Genomic DNA, 16,713 nt, shown 5'->3' on the forward strand with positions numbered 1-16,713 from the left:
CTTACATGTGATCACCTTATAATAACTTTCACAAAAGACTCTTCCAGAACCACAGGCTTGGACAGAGGCCAGCGCAACCTCATACAACATGTGCTTTTATAAGAAAAATCTGCCAACAATGATCTGTTCAACCTCAGATGGATGCCACCTTGTTACTAATCATTGGTTAATTAACCAAACTTATTGTTTCAAAGCATCTGTGTAATCCTCATCTTTGTCTTTAAAACCTTCTCTTTGCCTCAATCTCTGCAAATTTCCATTGCCATACTCTGATATTCTCCCCAAAATCAGTATTTTGGGGAGAATCTCTAATTTTGTTTAAATTGACAGTATTATAATAATGAAATATATAAACAAGTATAAATATAAATACATTCATTCATCTGTAAAGCGGGCTCCCAGTCACCTAGCCATCTTCGAGGCCAGCACTTTCACTGAAGCCTCAGCCAGGACTCCTCCGGAGGAAGAGCTGTTGGGGAGGAAGCAAGCTCTGTGGTCCTCATTACCACAATGCTGGCCTCTCCCCTGGCTCCTTGCCGCAACCCCTCGCCAGCAAGGAGGACACGACACAGGATTCTTCTTTCAGCAGTTTATTCAGGTCTTTACTTATGTGTCTCTGGAAGCTTCTCTCTCTAACCCGCACCCCCCAGCCTAATAAAGCATACCAAGCCCCAATGCAAAGCCGCCACGTGGATCTTTCTCATAGGGTGTTTTACAGCTACGTGCCATCTCTCCCAAAATAAGGAGTTGTTTATCACAGGCCACAGCGCTTATCAGCGCCATCTTGTAATGGCGACCACGGTCCGCTGACACGGCTCACCACAGCTCCTGCCCCCTTCTTCTGGCCATGGTGCCCATTTTCTTCTGGGGCTCACTTTTTCCCACTGAGGTAGAAATGTTCACCCAACCTGGGGCCCTCATCCATGGCATGACCGTGAGGGATTGGCTCTGAGAAGGTGACCTCAGCTGTCCAATCAGAGTGAGCCGGGGGAGTAGGGGATCTCAGCTGTCCAATCAGAGTGAGCCAGGGGAGTAGGTGATCTCAGCTGTCCAATCAGAGTGAGCCAGGGGAGTAGGGGATCTCAGCTGTCCAATCAGAGTGAGCCAGGTGAGTACGGGATCTCAGCTGTCCAATCAGAGTGAGCCAGGGGAGTAGGGGATCTCAGCTGTCCAATCAGAGTGAGCCAGGGGAGTAGGGGATCTCAGCTGTCCAATCAGAGTGAGCCAGGTGAGTACGGGATCTCAGCTGTCCAATCAGAGTGAGCCAGGGGAGTAGGGGATCTCAGCTGTCCAATCAGAGTGAGCCAGGGGAGTACGGGATCTCAGCTGTCCAATCAGAGTGAGCCAGGGGGTGTGGGCGGGTGCAGAGAGCTTCTCTGCCTTTCTGCCCAGGTGCCCTCACCAGGCACGTCCCCACCACACTGGGCAAAGGTTAGTCAGGTTTCTATCACCTGTGCTGCACACTCACCATGGGAACGTGGGGGAAGTGGTAAGTGACATCTCTGAGCCTCCTCTTCCTCATCTGTAAATTGTCCAGTCACCTTGGGGTGTATTGGTGAGAGCTACAGGAGATAGCTGACACAAGGGACCTGAACCCTGGACTCTCACACAGTCGGTGCTCAAATAAGTGGGAGCTCCTTGTCCCCAGACACACAAAAGGACACTGAGTCCCAGAGGGAGGCAGCAGAGACAGCTGGTGTGTGTGTGTGTAAGCTCCCAGCCGAGGTGGTGGAATGAGAGGTGTCAGAACCCCAAATCCAGGGCTTCCTTTCCAGTGGCCCCTCCAAGTGTTCAGAGTGGTATGGAAAGCTCTGAGAGCAGAAGCTAGACTATAGGAAAACACAGTCTTTTTTATAAATTGGTGTTACGTTTGGCTGTAATGAGCAGAAAAGTAAAAATTACAGTAGCTTAAGATAAATCCCAGTTTATTTCTCTCATAAAAAATGCAGCGACCCCAGCACTTTATCTTCTGCTCAGCCTTCTTCAACCCCTGTCTTCAATCTGCTGGTTAAATATGGCTGCTTGAGTGCCAGCCATCAGGTCTGCCATTCCAGCAAGCTAGCAGTAATATAAGGGGCAAAGAAGCATTCAACCTCCCACTTTATATCACTAGTCCTATGTGACACTTGTGTTATGATCTCATTGGCCAGCACTCACGTGTGTGATCATGTCTAGCCACATGGGAGACTGAGAAATGTAGATATATCTAGGGGCATGATTCTCTGTGTGTAAGGGGAGGAGGGAGCTTGGTCTTGGGGACACACCTGGTGCTACTCCTCCAGCTCAGGTAGGCTCCGTGTGTGTGTGTGTGTGTGTGTGTGTGTGTGTGTGTGTGTGTCCATTTTCATTTCTGAGCCATTGCTGAATTCATTCTCACTGTTGTGGTCTTTTCTCCACTGTGCTTAGGAGAGCCAAAGAACATGTCCTGTGACCCAGATGGGCCACTCAGTGCAACTGTATCTGCTAGTGGCTGATAGCAGAAGTACCTAGCAGAATACTCTCGGGGTACAAGGCTCATGGCCGTATCCCTCGGAATGTGAGCTGGTCCCATATGAGCTGGTCCCTGTCCATAGTCACCTTTTCCTCAAGGCCCACACTCCTTCTGAGGCCTCACCCACCACTGACAGCTTCTGTGACCCAGGAGTCTGTGTTCCTGCAGCAGGGAGATCCCAGGACTCCCACCAGCCAGACTCAGGTTGGAGCCCCAACTGTGACGCCACCTGCTGGGGGCCGGGAGGGGAGGAGTTTCCACCAGCTCAGTCTTAGTCTGTAAAGTGGAAGGAGGATCCTCAACAGTGCAGGGGTATAGGCAGCAGATGGACAGCACATTCACCTGGCCACTCAGGTACTTAGGAAGAACCTAAGTACATCAGACATTTTCTGGTCACCCAGGATAAGAGCAAGGAGGTGGCAAATGAACCAGAGAGAACCTACCCTTGCCTGTGGGCCTTCCAGTCCAGGAGGGTGGGAAGACGGTGAAAACGGCTCCAAGTGGAAGTGCATTATGAAGCTGTGGTCCCTGGGATCTGAAGAACAAAGGGAGAAAGCTTAGGCATGTGGTTGGATGCCTCATAACCAACCAACCCCTTAATATTCTCCTACATGGCTCAGGGTTGGATGTGACCAAATGTCTGAGTCTCCTAGGGCTGTCAGAACAAAACACTGCAAACTGGATGGCTTAAAGTAACAGGAGTTTATTTGCCCCCAGCTCTGGGGTCCAGGACCCTGAAATCAAGAAGTCAGCCAAGTTGGTTCCTTCTGAAGGCTCTGAGAGAAAGCCCTTTCCAGGCCTATCTCCCAGCTTCTGGTGTGGTCAGCCATCCTTGAAATGTTTGTCAGCTTTCCATCACTATGACAAAAGGCCTGAGATAAACAACTTAAAAGAAGAAAGGTTCATTTTGGCTCACGGTTTCAGTCTATGGTCATTTGACCTTGCTTCTTTTCACCTGTGGCAGCATAGGTCATGGTGGGAGCACATGGTGGTGGAGGCCTATTCTCTTCATGCCAGTCATCAGGCAAAGAGAGAGAGATGGGAAAAAGCTAGGGTCAGAATATCCTCTTCAAGGACACACCTCCAAAGACCTAACTTCCTTCCAATAGGCCCCACCTCTTAAAGGATCCACTACCACCCAACAATGCCCCCTGGGGCCAACTCTTAAACACATGGTTCTTCAGGGCATGGTTTAGGCCCAAACGTAGCACTTGGCTTGTAGATACACCACTCCAACCTCTGCCCCATCTTCAGATATATGAAGATGTGGCTTTCTTGTAAGGATGCCAGAAATTAGATTTAAGGCCCAACCTAGCCTATCCTAAGCTCATTTTAACTATATCTGCAAAGACTTTATTTTCCAATCAGTTCCCATTCTGAGCTTCTGGGTACACCTAAAATTTGAGGGACATTATTTAACCCAACATACAACAGAATATGATGAAGGTGATGACATATCACTTCCAAAATTAGGTCATGAAAGACCACGCCTTCACTGCCCACACCTTCTCTCCCACTCCACATTCTTGGATCACTTGCTCTGCGGTAGGTGAGTTTCCATGTTGAAGTCTCCTCAGGCAGCTTGTGGATTGGTCCCTAGGGTGAGGAGCCACAGCCTCCAGCCAACAGCCTCCAGCCAACAGCCACAGAGCAAGCTCAAAGCAGATCCTCCAGTCACAGCCAAACCTTCAGAGAGATGAGACCAGCTGATAGCTTGACCACAGCCTCAGGATGGACCCTGAGCCAGAACCATGTAGGTAAGCTGCCTCTGCCTTCCTGATTCACAGAAATTTTGTGATAATAGGTGTTGTTCTCAGTTGCTAAGCTTTGGGTAATTTGTTACGCAGCTGTAGCTAACCACGACAGATAAGGGGAGGAACAAGGGTTGCTTCAGGCATAAGGAAGACTCTGAGCAGAGACCTTACGTGGGATGGGGTCTGAGAGAGGCAGGTGGGAACAGTCTGGAGATGAGGTGGCAGGATTGGTCATGTCCCTGGAGACCACCTGGCCAGGACTGGCCCCCAGAGAGTCTCTAAACAAAGCTAATGGCACAGGTTTCTGGAGTGAGCTGCAGATGGCGCCTCTCCTCTAGTCTCCTCCTCACTGCAGGCACATGACCGCCCTGCCACAGCGTGGGACCTGTTGCCCTCCTCCTCGCTGCCTTTTGTTTAGGTCATGTTTTGTTTTTCTGGGTGCCTCATTTACAGTCACCAGATGTTAACATCTTTCAGTCGTGCTAGCTGGCGTGCCTACAGCTCTGGAGGAGAAATGCGGCCTGGCGTTACTGAGAGTTATAAATGAGTCCATTAACGGAGGTGGATTTGCTAAAAGGTTGCCTTCTTCCCACCTGGTCCAGCACATCGCTGGAATGATCGATGATTCCACGGCCTTCAGACACGTTTTGAACCTCGGCACATTCTTAATGCCTCAAAAGTTTCCAATTAAAGGCAAATGGCTCTTGGCAAAACCCAAGGCATTTTTTTTTCCTAACTAAAATAAATACCTGGGCAGGCTCCAGAGTTTATGACTTATTCGCGCGACTGAGGATAAGCAGTTAGGAGCCGGGTTAGGGACGCGTTAGGAGCAGAAAGGCTTGATGAACCATGGAAGTCACCCAGGAAATGGTGCCGGACTGGGGCTCCCGGGCACCAGGGCTGAGTGTTGTGGCTCTTGCATGTGACTGAATCTTGGGCAGGTGGTGATGGGAATGGAGGGGCTGGACTGAGGCCCGGGGGCGGCTGTCACTCTCCTGTTCTCCACTCCAGCCCTGTGGCATGTGCTTCCTGAGCTGTTCCTAGGACAGTCTTGCAGATTTGCCTGGGCAGTGAGGTCCCTAAAAGGACCATGGGAAGGGAGCACAGAGAATCCGGGCAGTCAGGGGCAATTGTGACCATCGTTCCCTGCTCTTGGAAGGTGCTCGCCGGGTGCCTTCTCTCCTGTGCTTTCCCAGCAGTCCTCTTGTTCAGAGCGTGCTGCTCCATCGGAGGGTCTGACTACGGAAGCAGGTTGGAGTCCTGGAGCACTTCCTGGGAGCATGGCATCTCATTCTGGGAACAGGGGTGACCCTGGCCTAGCTGGACTTCGTTCCGACCCCTGGAAGGTTGAGCCAGACCCCTGGACCAAGAGGGAGTGGTCCCCTCATCCTCTCTCCTGCTGCCCAAGGCGCTGGGCCCTGCCTCCTTCCCTGGGGATCTATCCTTCCTGGCTCATGGACATTAGGCAGAGCCCTCTTCAACGGATCATGGCCCCTCCCCAGGAGGCTCAGATGGGTTAATAGGGCCAGGCCTGGGGCACCCAGGTAGCACCTCCAGGGAGCCAGGAGGAAGGGAGGGCGCTGTGCCCAGGCCTGACCCTTCCCTTACTGCCATTTCCAGAGCCAGCAAGTGGGAGGGGCCAGCTCCTGCGCCACTGGCATCCAGGGACCAGGCTTGACTTGTGTGGCAAGAGCCCCCCTCCCTAAACACATGTGATGCTTCTTTTGTGCCTCCTCCTCCTAGGAGCAGAGTGTCAGAGAGTCCAGAGCTGATAGGTGCAGCTTGGCACAGGAGGAGCACTCAGTTTCGAGCTGGGGGTCACAGATTAGAAAGCATCTGAGACAGAGCTGGAAAGGACAGCTGCATCCGGATGGGAGGGTCCTGGGGCAGCAGACAGCCCGACACCTCCATTCACAGCATCCCACAGTCTTGGGGCGCTGGGTCTGACCTGGCAGGCTGAGGTTTGGGCTGCCACCCCTCTGCATTGCACAAGTCCCCAGGCTGTGCTGCAGGGACCTCGCATTGGAGGCCTAGCAGGTCCTTCCAACTGTCCAGCTGTCCATCCCTGCCCCCTCTGAACACATTGCTGACAGGAGGGAGGGTATGGGGACCCCCTCTGCAGATGGCAGCACTGATTTACCGAGGGGACCTGTGGCCAAGGTAGCGGCCTCGGGAGGAACAGAGCTGGGGACGGAGAGGCCGCTCCCCTGTGCTGAGCCCACACTCTGGTAGCTGAGAGGCTTGGGTGAACTCCAGTGGCTGAGGCGGGCAGTGGCGTGCAGGACCCAGGCCAGCTGGCCCTGGGAGAGAGCACAGAGCTACAAGGTTAACCCCCGTGTGCGGTGGCAGCTCTAGGCCCTTGGGGACACTGTGGGGAGCCACTGGCCACCTCCTCCTTACCTTACCGTGGGGTCATCCCTACCCCACAGTCTGCAGCAGGGACAGGGCTCCCGGTGGGTCCCGAGGGCTCTGCGGGTGTGGATGGCGGCTTTCCGAGGCTCCTCTCCTCTCCTGCTCCTTTACCTCTTGCAGGTGTGGTCCGAGGTCGGTGACCTGCCCTCCTCCAGGCCCTGCAGGCCCCTGCTCCTAAGGGCACAGCCACCCAGTGAACACCAACTCCAGGTCCTCGTGCCCAGGTCCCTGCTAACTCCTGCACATCTTCAAAGCACCCGCAGGTGGATTTCTTCTCTTACTGCCATTTCCAGAGCCAGCAGAGTGAGCCCTGGGCGGGGCCAGGTCCCTGTGGGGATCACTGACCCCCTTCTAGCAACCAGGACCAGGGTTTCTCAGTGGCCCAGCTGAGCCACGGTGGCTGTAAGGTCACGGCCCTGGTGGAGCTCAGCCTGTCCCTCAGAACACGGGATCACCCACCTACTACACAGATGGGTGTCCAGGGCACATGGCCAGGTGGTGACAGTGGTGGCTCCTTGGTACCAAGCCAGGACCACAGAGGATCTGATTCACTGGGTTGTCAGCTTGGCGCTGTGCCAGCCACTGTGCTGAGCTGGGGAAACTCGAGAGCTCGAGGACACTGGCTCTTCCGTGGGACAAGGACGCAGAGCCCCATCTTGCCCTCCATCCTGGCGCTCCATCCAAAGCCACATGGCCCACCCTGCTCTGCACACAGCATCCTGGGGTAGAGAGACCTTCAGCCTCCAGATTTGTCGCCCAGGTTCCAATCCTGTTTCCCCAGGACCCAATGTCATCTCCTGAGACCCTGCTTCCTTCTGCACAATGGGGTGGCCGGCTGGGCAGAGCTTGGGGACAACAGGGAAGCTGGCACTCAGGCAGGGTCCTCTGGGGCCCAGGCTGTAGGCGGTGGCTGCACCAGCCTAGGAGCTGCGGGAGTCACCAAGAAGAAAGGTTGCGACTGTATATAAAGGTCGTGGCCATGGATTTTAGAGAAGGAACAAAGGTTAACAAAATGTGCCTTGTTTCCTCTCCTTCTTGGATCATGAGGTGGAGTCTGCTCCCCACACCCTCCTGCTATGGTGCGCGGCCTTTGCCAGAGGCCTGCGGTCACTCAATCTTGGGCTGCAACCTCCCAAAGCAGAAGCCCCAATAAGCCTTTTCTCTTTATAAGTTAATTGCCTCAGATATTTCATGATAGCCACAGAAAGCTGACTGACACAGTGGGCATGTGAGGTGGCCTCGGGAAGTGGAAGCCAGTCTGACCTCAGTTGGCAGAGCTACCCCATTCCCACTCCTTGGCAATTCCGTACCCACAGGCACCAGGAGACAGGCAAAGAATGTTCCTAGGAACTTTGCTCATAACAGCAAGGGAGTGAGGGCCCTTGGCAGTAGAGTGGACAAATTGTGAACTCCTGCAACAAAACCATCAACGGCAACAGCACAAACGCTGAGGAAAATTAATTACAGATACGTATTTAACCGTGCATGGCTCTCACCACCACGCACGCTCACAAAGGGATCTATAGCCTGTGGTTCCAACTCTACAAAGTCTGGAAATAAGCAACATGCACCCTCCATCACTGAGGGAGGCACACAGGTGTGTGGTGAGAGGAGCTCTGGATGCACCAGGGAACCGTGAACAGGGTGTGGGTGCCGCTGCCGCCCTGTGGGAGGGGCCGCGGTGGGAGTTGCTATTTCTTGAGCGTCGGGGTAGCTTGAAGGTGCTCATCTCCTGGCATTCTTCAGGCCTACACATGTGCTCTAGATACACTCCTGTGAAGCCAGTGTTGTTAAGAAGGAGTCCGTGGCTCCTCTATTTTCCTGTTCACACGCTCGGAAGCAGCAGGGGTTGTGATAAGATACTCAGATGCAGTGTTCCCAGTGTCTCCGCCCGTCCCATCAGTTCATCCTGGATGTCCCACTCCCTGTGCCCCTCCCCATAAACCAGGAAAATGCTCTCCAAGGTTCACAGTTAATAGTGGGGACAGTCTGACCTTGGCTCCTTCATCTGGAGCCCTCAGCCTGCTCTTGAGAGGGACCCCAGCCTGTCTGGTGGGGACACAGTGCCTGGGGCTGGGAATGGCATCAATCTGGGGGAAACCTGTGATTCCCCAGAAACACAGAGGTTCCATACTCCAGATGGTGGGCACCTTCACCTCCACTCACCATCCACAAATGGCCACTTTCTTTTCATGGAGTATTATGGGTTGGATTGTGCCCTTCCAAAAAGTTCTGCTGGGATCCTGATCCCCAGGATGAGACCCTGTTGGAGCAGGGCCTCATCCAACCCGACTGAGGTCCTCTTAGACGAGGAGGTGACACGGAAACACACAAAGGGGGGAATGTCCCTGTGACGGCACAGGCAGAGAGTGACACTCTGCAGCCACCAGCTAAGGAACACCAAGAGTTTCCAGCCACCACCAGAAGCAGGACGAGGCTGGCAGCCTCCAGAACTGTGAGAATACATTTCTATCTTTTTTAAGGCACCAAGTTTTTGGTCCTTTGTTCCAGTTGCCCCAGGAAACTAATGTAGTGAGTCTCCCGTCCTGGAATTAAGTTAAAACGGCCTCAATTCTGTCACCCAGAGGAGGCGGCTGCTCCTGATTGGCAGTGCCTGTGTGCATGGCCCTGACCCTGAGGCGGGCCACGTGGGCTGAGGGAGACCTGCCTCCTTTCCCACTCATGGACGCACTGTGGACGTTTCCACATGGGCTCGCAGGGTGGCTTGAGTAGGCGTGCGGCTTTCCACTGTGGATACAGCAGGGCCACAGAGCCACACTGGGTGGACGGGGAGGCTGTTCCCTCCCTCCCTCCCTCTTTCTTCCTTCCTGGTTCGGCTCGTTCTCCACGCCCCCCTGGCTCTCGCTCTCCAACCTCCCGACTCTTTAAAGAGATGAGAAAACGCAGACCTTTCTGATCACAAATGTTTTTAAATGCCTGCGTGTTAATGACTGGTGAGTATGTGCGTCGGCAAGCCGAGGGTGATCCTTCTTGTCTTAAATGAGAAAAAGTCGGAGGAAAAATGGGCTTTGTGTTGTCAAACCTTAGCCTGAGCAGACGCCCTCCCAGCGCCCGGCTCGGGGGGCTTCCTGAAACCCACTGCATTTCTCCTGAAGGAGTGTGTTTAACGTCAGCACCCGAGGAGCTCGGCCGAGAAGAGCCCCGAAGGCCAAATATTTACACAACCCACCCTCGAGCCCCATGGAAATGACCTCATGGCCATTGTTTTTAATTCATAAGACACGGTGATGAATAGGAGCCGCGGCCTTCCCAACACTCATTTATGGACGGTGGGGGCTGGGGGCTGGGCTCCTGAGCAGGGAGCCTGTGGGGCTGAGAGGTGGGGAAAGGCTTTGGTGTCTGGCAGCATGAGGTTTTAGTCCTGGCTCCAGTTTCCTAGCCTTGTGACCTTATGTAAGTCACTTCAGAGTCGGAGCCTGTGTCTTCTGTGAAATGCAGAAGAAAATGCCAATTCTCAGGTGGAGGGTAAAGACGGCCTGGAATAATGGGAAGTGTGGGCCTCTCTCTCCCTGGGGGTCTTCCGTTTGGCCATATGGGACATAGATGACATGTGTTCCCTTTACCTGCTATGGAGGTCCTGGCAGACAGCTACCCTGCCCCACCAAAGGTTAAATCAGGGAGTGCAGAAGCTTCCAGACAAACAGCAAACCAATTGGAGGTATTATTTGTGTTCTCTTTCACTCTAAAATCTGGCCGTAGCTGGGTGTGGTGGCACATGCCTGTCATGACTCAGGAGGCTGAGGCAGGAGGATTTCAAGTTCAAAGCCAGCCTCAGCCACTTTCTGAGGCCCTAAGCAATTTAGCAAGCCCTGTCTCAAAAAAAACACTAATAATAAAAGAAAGAAAGAAAGAAAGAAAGAAAGAAAGAAAGAAAGAAAGAAAGAAAGAAAGAAAGAAAGAAAGAAAGAAAGGAAGGGCTGGGGGTGTAGTTTAGTGGTTGAACACCCCTGGGTTCGATCTCTAGTACTAAAAAATTTATAAAATTTGGCCACCCCTGGATAGTGAGTGCTGACTTGTGACGTCCTCTGGTCTGCCGTCCTGTTACTGCCCATGTCCTCTGGGCCTCACCAACCTACATCCAACGCCAGTACTGGAATCTCTACTTGAGGCTTCGTGGCCTCCAGAGCTGCTTCTGCCTGTGGGAGGCAGACCAGAGCATCTGAGAGTGCATGGCCCTGAGGACCACCCTCAGGCAATGAATGGTGAGAACTCAGGGGGAATCCTGCAGCCCCCTTGTCCCTTGGGTTGGGTCTTTCTGAGGGGCATGTTCTTCCCTGGTTCCCAGAGTTCTTTCGTGGGTTGAGCTCCATTAGACTCCTGCGGTCACTTTCTTGACAACGCACCTTCCCTTTCTTTGCCTCTCTTTCTGACTCTTGTGCCTACTCCCCTTTTGGTGCTTCCAGGAATTACCCCTCAAATAAACCACATTCACTGTAACCCTTGTGTAGAGGCTTCGGGAGGAGCACAGCTCTTTTTTATTTTTTATTTTGAGGCAGGATCTCACTAAGTTGCTTAGGGCCTCAGTAAGTTGCTGAGGCTGGCTTTGAAGTTGAGATCCTTCTGCCTCAGAAGGATCCTTCTCCCAAGACACTGGGATGGCAGGCATGTGCCACTGATCCAGCTCTAGCAAAAGTGCTTTAAAAAATGAAGGTGGAGATCACACCAATCATAAACAAGCACGTGGAGCAACAAAAAGTCTCAGACATAGCTGGTGGGAATGCAAAATAGTTTAATCACTTTGGAAAAAACATGGTAGTTTCTTAGAAAGTTAAACATACTCCTGCAATATGATCCTGCAGTCACTTCCCTAAGTATTTATCTGTTAGAGTCTGTAAACAAGTCAGGATGGCGCCTGGCATTTTGCCAGAGGGAGTGGTTTGTGAAGTAACTCCAGTGAGCCACTAAGTGTGGAGATTCCTTATTGGTTGGCTGATGTATCTAGTTTATGCTAATTAAGATAAGCTGCGGGAATGTATAAATACCCCTCCGGTCCTACAGTAAACGGCTCCCACTCCTGCTGTATCAATGTACACAAGTTGTTCGTCAGCCCCCGGTTATTTTGCTGCAGCCAGACTGCGGCATTTATCCAAATGAGTTGAAAACTTTAATTCACACAAAATTTTGCACACAAATGTTTATAGAAGCTTTATTCATAACTGCCCCAAACTGGAAGAAATCAAGATATCTTTTAGTAGGTAAATGGGTAAACAAACAATGATGCACCCATGAAATGGAATTTTGTTTGACACTCCAAGGGAATAAGTCACCGTAGCACAAAACACAAGGAGCAAACTTATATGCATGATGCTGTGTGAAAGAAGCCAATCTGGAAAGGAAACACACTGCATGATTCCAATTACATAGCATTCTAGAAAAGGTGAAACTATAGAAACAGTAAAAAGATCAGTAATAACCTGGGGAAGGGGAGAGGGAAATCACCAGGTGGAGACCAGGGGACGTTCAAGACATGAAGCTATTCCACATGCCGCCATGATGGTGGATACAGGTCGGTATACATGGGTCAAGAAGCTTAAGGTAATTTAATGAATAATAATGTGTGAGTATTGACTCATCAAATATATGTATCACATAGTAAGTTGCTAATAATGGGGAACCAGCATTTGAAAGATGAAGTGGGTATTGGGAAACTCTGCTTTCTGTTCTGTTCTTCTGTAAACCTAAAAGTTCTCTAAAAAACATAATCAAACTTAAAAGAATGAATGCAAAGATTTTCCAACAAGAAGCTTGAAAGTCATGACTTCTGTCCTCACACACACAAAAGGGAACCATCAACAATTCTTCATCACCATGTCAGAAAATGGAATTCAGAGGGCAGATTCCTGCCCTGAAACCCAGAGAGTCAGGAAGATGCCTAGCACTGGCTCACTGTGAACTGCAGCCACTGTTGAAGTCAGCCACTGTAGGAACACCTGGGGTAATTAACGGAATAATTCTAGAGACTCAGAATAGAGTAGCTTTGCAGGTGAAAGCTCATGGGGTCCAGAGTTAAGGGGTTCATACTTGCATGAGTTTTGCTTCCAAGAACTACCCCAAGTTCTTAGGGTGAAGATCAAAAGGAAAACACCTTTGTTCTTATAACAGAGAAAGAGGAAAAATAACCATCTTGAAATAAAATCTAAACAAAGATTCTAAACAAAGTCGTATTTTCAAAGGAAATTACAGGTCAACATTCCTGAGGAAATAAATGCAAAAATCTTTAATATTAGCAATCCATGTTCAAAAACATTAAGAAGATTGGACACCATAATTAAGTTCTTTCACTTCAGGGATAACAGGTTGGTTCAACATGCACACATCAATAAACATAATCCATCACATAAACAGAATTAAGGACAAAAATCTCATTATTATCTCAATAGATAAAGAAAAAGCCTTCAATTAAATTCAGTACCCATTCATGTTAAAAACACTGCAGAACTAGGGATAGAAGGATCTTGCTTCAACATCATAAAGGATATATATGAAAAACCCAAACCAAAATCAGACTGAATGAACCGAAAGCATTTCATCTAAAATCCACATTCAAAAACATATTTAAAAGATTGTGCATCATGAATAAGTTCTTTGGTTTCATCTAAAATCAAGATAAAGATGTCTACTATGACCTATCCTATTCAATATAGTACTTCAAATGTTAGCCAAAGCAATTAGATCAAGCCTCGACCTTGATCTCAGGCACACAGCTCCTGGGAATAGAGGAACTCTCCTGCTAGACAATCACAATGTTTCACCAGCTCTGCTGCTCCTGAACCACAGAACAGTAACTTTAAACACCGGACTTTCTTGAGAGCCGCAGGAAGCTCCTAACATTGCTCAGTGGTAGAGCACTTGCCTTGCAAGTGTGGGCATTGAGTTCAATCCTAGCCCCACCTAAAAACAAATAAAGGCATTGAGTCAATCTACAACTAAAATTTTTTTTTAATGAAAGAAGCTCCTAACATTGCACATTGTAACTGCAGACTGTAACTGCAGAATAAGTTGCATAATGTTGCTAACTTTGTAACTTTCCTGAATACAAAGAATAATGCTCGCATAGTCTTTAACCTGATGATGAGACGTATATAAATAAAGAAATTCTGGTGTAATTCTTTAGACCTGCTTCTCCATCAGAGAGCAGCGCTCCACCTGACCCCAGCTGTATCTTCACAATCGGCGTTCGTCTTTATTTTTCTTATCCCCTTTGACCCTCATGGGAACCTGTTTGGCCGCACTGGTTGTGGCATGTAAAGTTAGGAAGATTTCAGTGAATGAAAAAACTCAAGGTGTTGGTGTAAGCTCTTTAGCACCAAAAGTCTACAAGGTTCAATTGGTATTTCATTTAGATCGTATATAACTAGTGCCAGTGAAGACAGAATCAGATTCAACATTTTCTTAGTGGTAAGAAACATGGGTTGAACGCTTTGAAATTGAATCTGTGACATGAAAATTTAATTGGTATAAAGGAAAAGTCCTTTGTGTTATGTGTGCAAATAGTTTAATCTTTAAAAATGAGTGATAACTCCTATATACAATAGGGTGGAATTCAATTTTTACTTTTTCATACATCTGTGTAACCAGGTTATAAAATACCTCCAGCACCCCAGAAAGCTCCCTCATGCCACTTCCAAACCAACACCTTTCCCTGGACAGATAACCAAAACTCTGCCTTCTATTATCATGGATAATCATTGCCTTTTCTTAAATGTTATGTAAGTGGACTCATGCTTACGTATATGTCAACGTACATATTCACATACACGTATAAACATATGTTCATTTCTTTATCTGATATCTATCCTCTATCATCTATGTATGTATGTATGACCTATCTAAAGAAAACTATGTCACACTAATAAAATATAAACAGGCAGAAAGTATATACAGACACAAACTATAACTTTCACAAAAATTTACTCAAAATGGATCATGGACATAAATGTAAAATACAAACCTTTAGGACTCCTTGAAGATAACATAAGAGCAAACTAGAATGACCCTGGACATAACAGGTTTTTAACATATAAAACCAAAAGCATGAAAGAGAATGGATAAATTGGATTGCACTATAATTTTTAAAACTTCCTCTGTGAAAGACATGATCAAGAGAATAAGAAGACAAGACACAGACTGGAAGAAATATTTGCAAAGGACATATTTGATAAAGAACTGGTTTTCAAAAGCCTCTTAAAACTCACCAATTAAAAAAAAAATCCGTTTGGAAAATGGTCCAAAGACCTTAAGAGACACATCACCAAAAATATGTAGACAAAAATAAGCACACGAAAATATAACGCACTTTGAATGGCATCAGAGAAATGCAAATTAAAACAGAAATGAGTCATCACTACTCATCTACCAGAATGGCTGGAGTCCAGAGCCCAGACAACACCCACAGCAGTGAAATGGTTCTGTGGGACACTGGAAAGGTGGATGCACGTCACGGTACTGGTGAGGATGCAAAACCACAGGAACTCTCATCCAGCCACTTTGGAAGGCAGTATCATCCTCTGGGACTAGCCATACTCTTGCCATACAGCCGGCAATTATTCTTCTTGGCGTTCACTCAGAGGAGTTGAAAACATGCCCACACAAAACTTGCACACAAATATTTGCATAAAATTTATTCATAAATTGCCAAAAGTTAGAAGCTACTAAGCTGCCCATCAATAGGTGAGAGGGTGAACAAATTGCAGTACAGAATAATGTGCCACGGTGGGATATTTCTTAGTGCTAAAACAAAATGAGCCTAGGAAGCCATAAAAAAAGGGAGAGAAATGCACTAAGTGAACAAAGGCAATTGAAAAGTCTGCAGGCTGCATTCTGAAATCTGAAAGGCTCCAAAATTCTAAACCCTTTGACATGATGTCACAAGTAGAAAATTCCACACCTGACTTAAAGTGACTAGTTGCATTCAAAACACAGGCGCACTAAAAATAATGTAGAACATTACCTTCAGCTTATGTGTCTAAGGTCCGTATGAAACAAGTGAATTTTGTGTTTGTACTTAGGTCCCACCAATGCAGGGTACTAACAATAGGGGAAACTGTTTGGAGGAGAAGGCGGCATGGTATTCTACTGTGTGCAAGATTTTCCTGTAAAATCTGAACAATCTAGAAAAAGCAAAATAAATAGTGTTTTTTCAAAAGGCCAAATTCCAGACAACCAGGGATGCTTGGATCATGGGTTAGGTTTGCTTTCTAAACGTTAATGGAGCTGCAGGCAACAGATTGAGGAGACGAGAACTCTGCTGATTATCTTAAATTTAATAAAGCATACTATTGGTTGTTTTCATAGAAATCTTTCCATTTGTGTTCATATGTGCAGGTATAGGAAAAGAAAGAGAGTTAAAGATGGAATAAATAAAATTAAAATAAAATCTTTTACTTTTCTTACTCTTTGTTAACCCAATATACAATGGGTTAACAAAGAGTAAGAATGTCACAAGAGATAGGAGAAAGGGTTGATAATATGCTGTTACAAGCATCCTGCAGTAAACGCGAGCACTGTTCATAGTGGTAGAAGATTAGTATTATTTAAAGGTAGGCTTAGTTAGAAATTATATGTATATATATCTGGTACCAGGGATTGAACTCAAAGGGACTCGGCCACTGAGCCACATCCCCAACTCTTTTTTGTATTTTGTTTAGAGACAGGGGCTCACTGAGTTGCTTATGGCTATTTGCTGAGGCTGGCTTTGAACCTGTGATCCTCCACCTTAACCTCCTGAGCCCGAGCCTGGGATTACAGGTGTGTGCCACCACACCTGGCTACAAATATATATTGTAAACTCTGGGGCAACCACTAAATTCGTTTAAAGTATAATGGGTGCACTGAAAAAGGAGAAAGAGTGAAATCATAAAACACTCAATTAGAACCAGAGGAAGTTGAAAAGAGGCCTTTGGTGATGAATTAAAAACAGTCACAACCATGGTTGATATTGTTTAAGTCCGCCTTTTCCCCCATTGTGATTAAAAGACCCACTCAGAACCATTGTAGAGGAGAAAAAGTTGATGTGAGGGGTCAGGGTTTCAGAGA

The 16,713-nt window shown here is 48.2% G+C and overlaps 1 long non-coding RNA gene across 1 annotated transcript; it reads left to right on the forward strand.

Moving 5' to 3' along the window:
- Positions 1–1,389: 1,389 nt before the first annotated feature.
- LOC144370211 (uncharacterized) lies at positions 1,390–4,993 on the forward strand. The gene is made up of 3 exons (XR_013430106.1): positions 1,390–1,489; positions 4,092–4,248; positions 4,699–4,993. It is a non-coding gene; the product is annotated as an uncharacterized LOC144370211 (long non-coding RNA).
- The last annotated feature ends 11,720 nt before the right edge of the window (positions 4,994–16,713 follow it).

The sequence above is a fragment of the Ictidomys tridecemlineatus genome, chromosome 13 (assembly GCF_052094955.1).
Source record: "Ictidomys tridecemlineatus isolate mIctTri1 chromosome 13, mIctTri1.hap1, whole genome shotgun sequence".
Taxonomy (NCBI): domain Eukaryota; kingdom Metazoa; phylum Chordata; class Mammalia; order Rodentia; family Sciuridae; genus Ictidomys; species Ictidomys tridecemlineatus.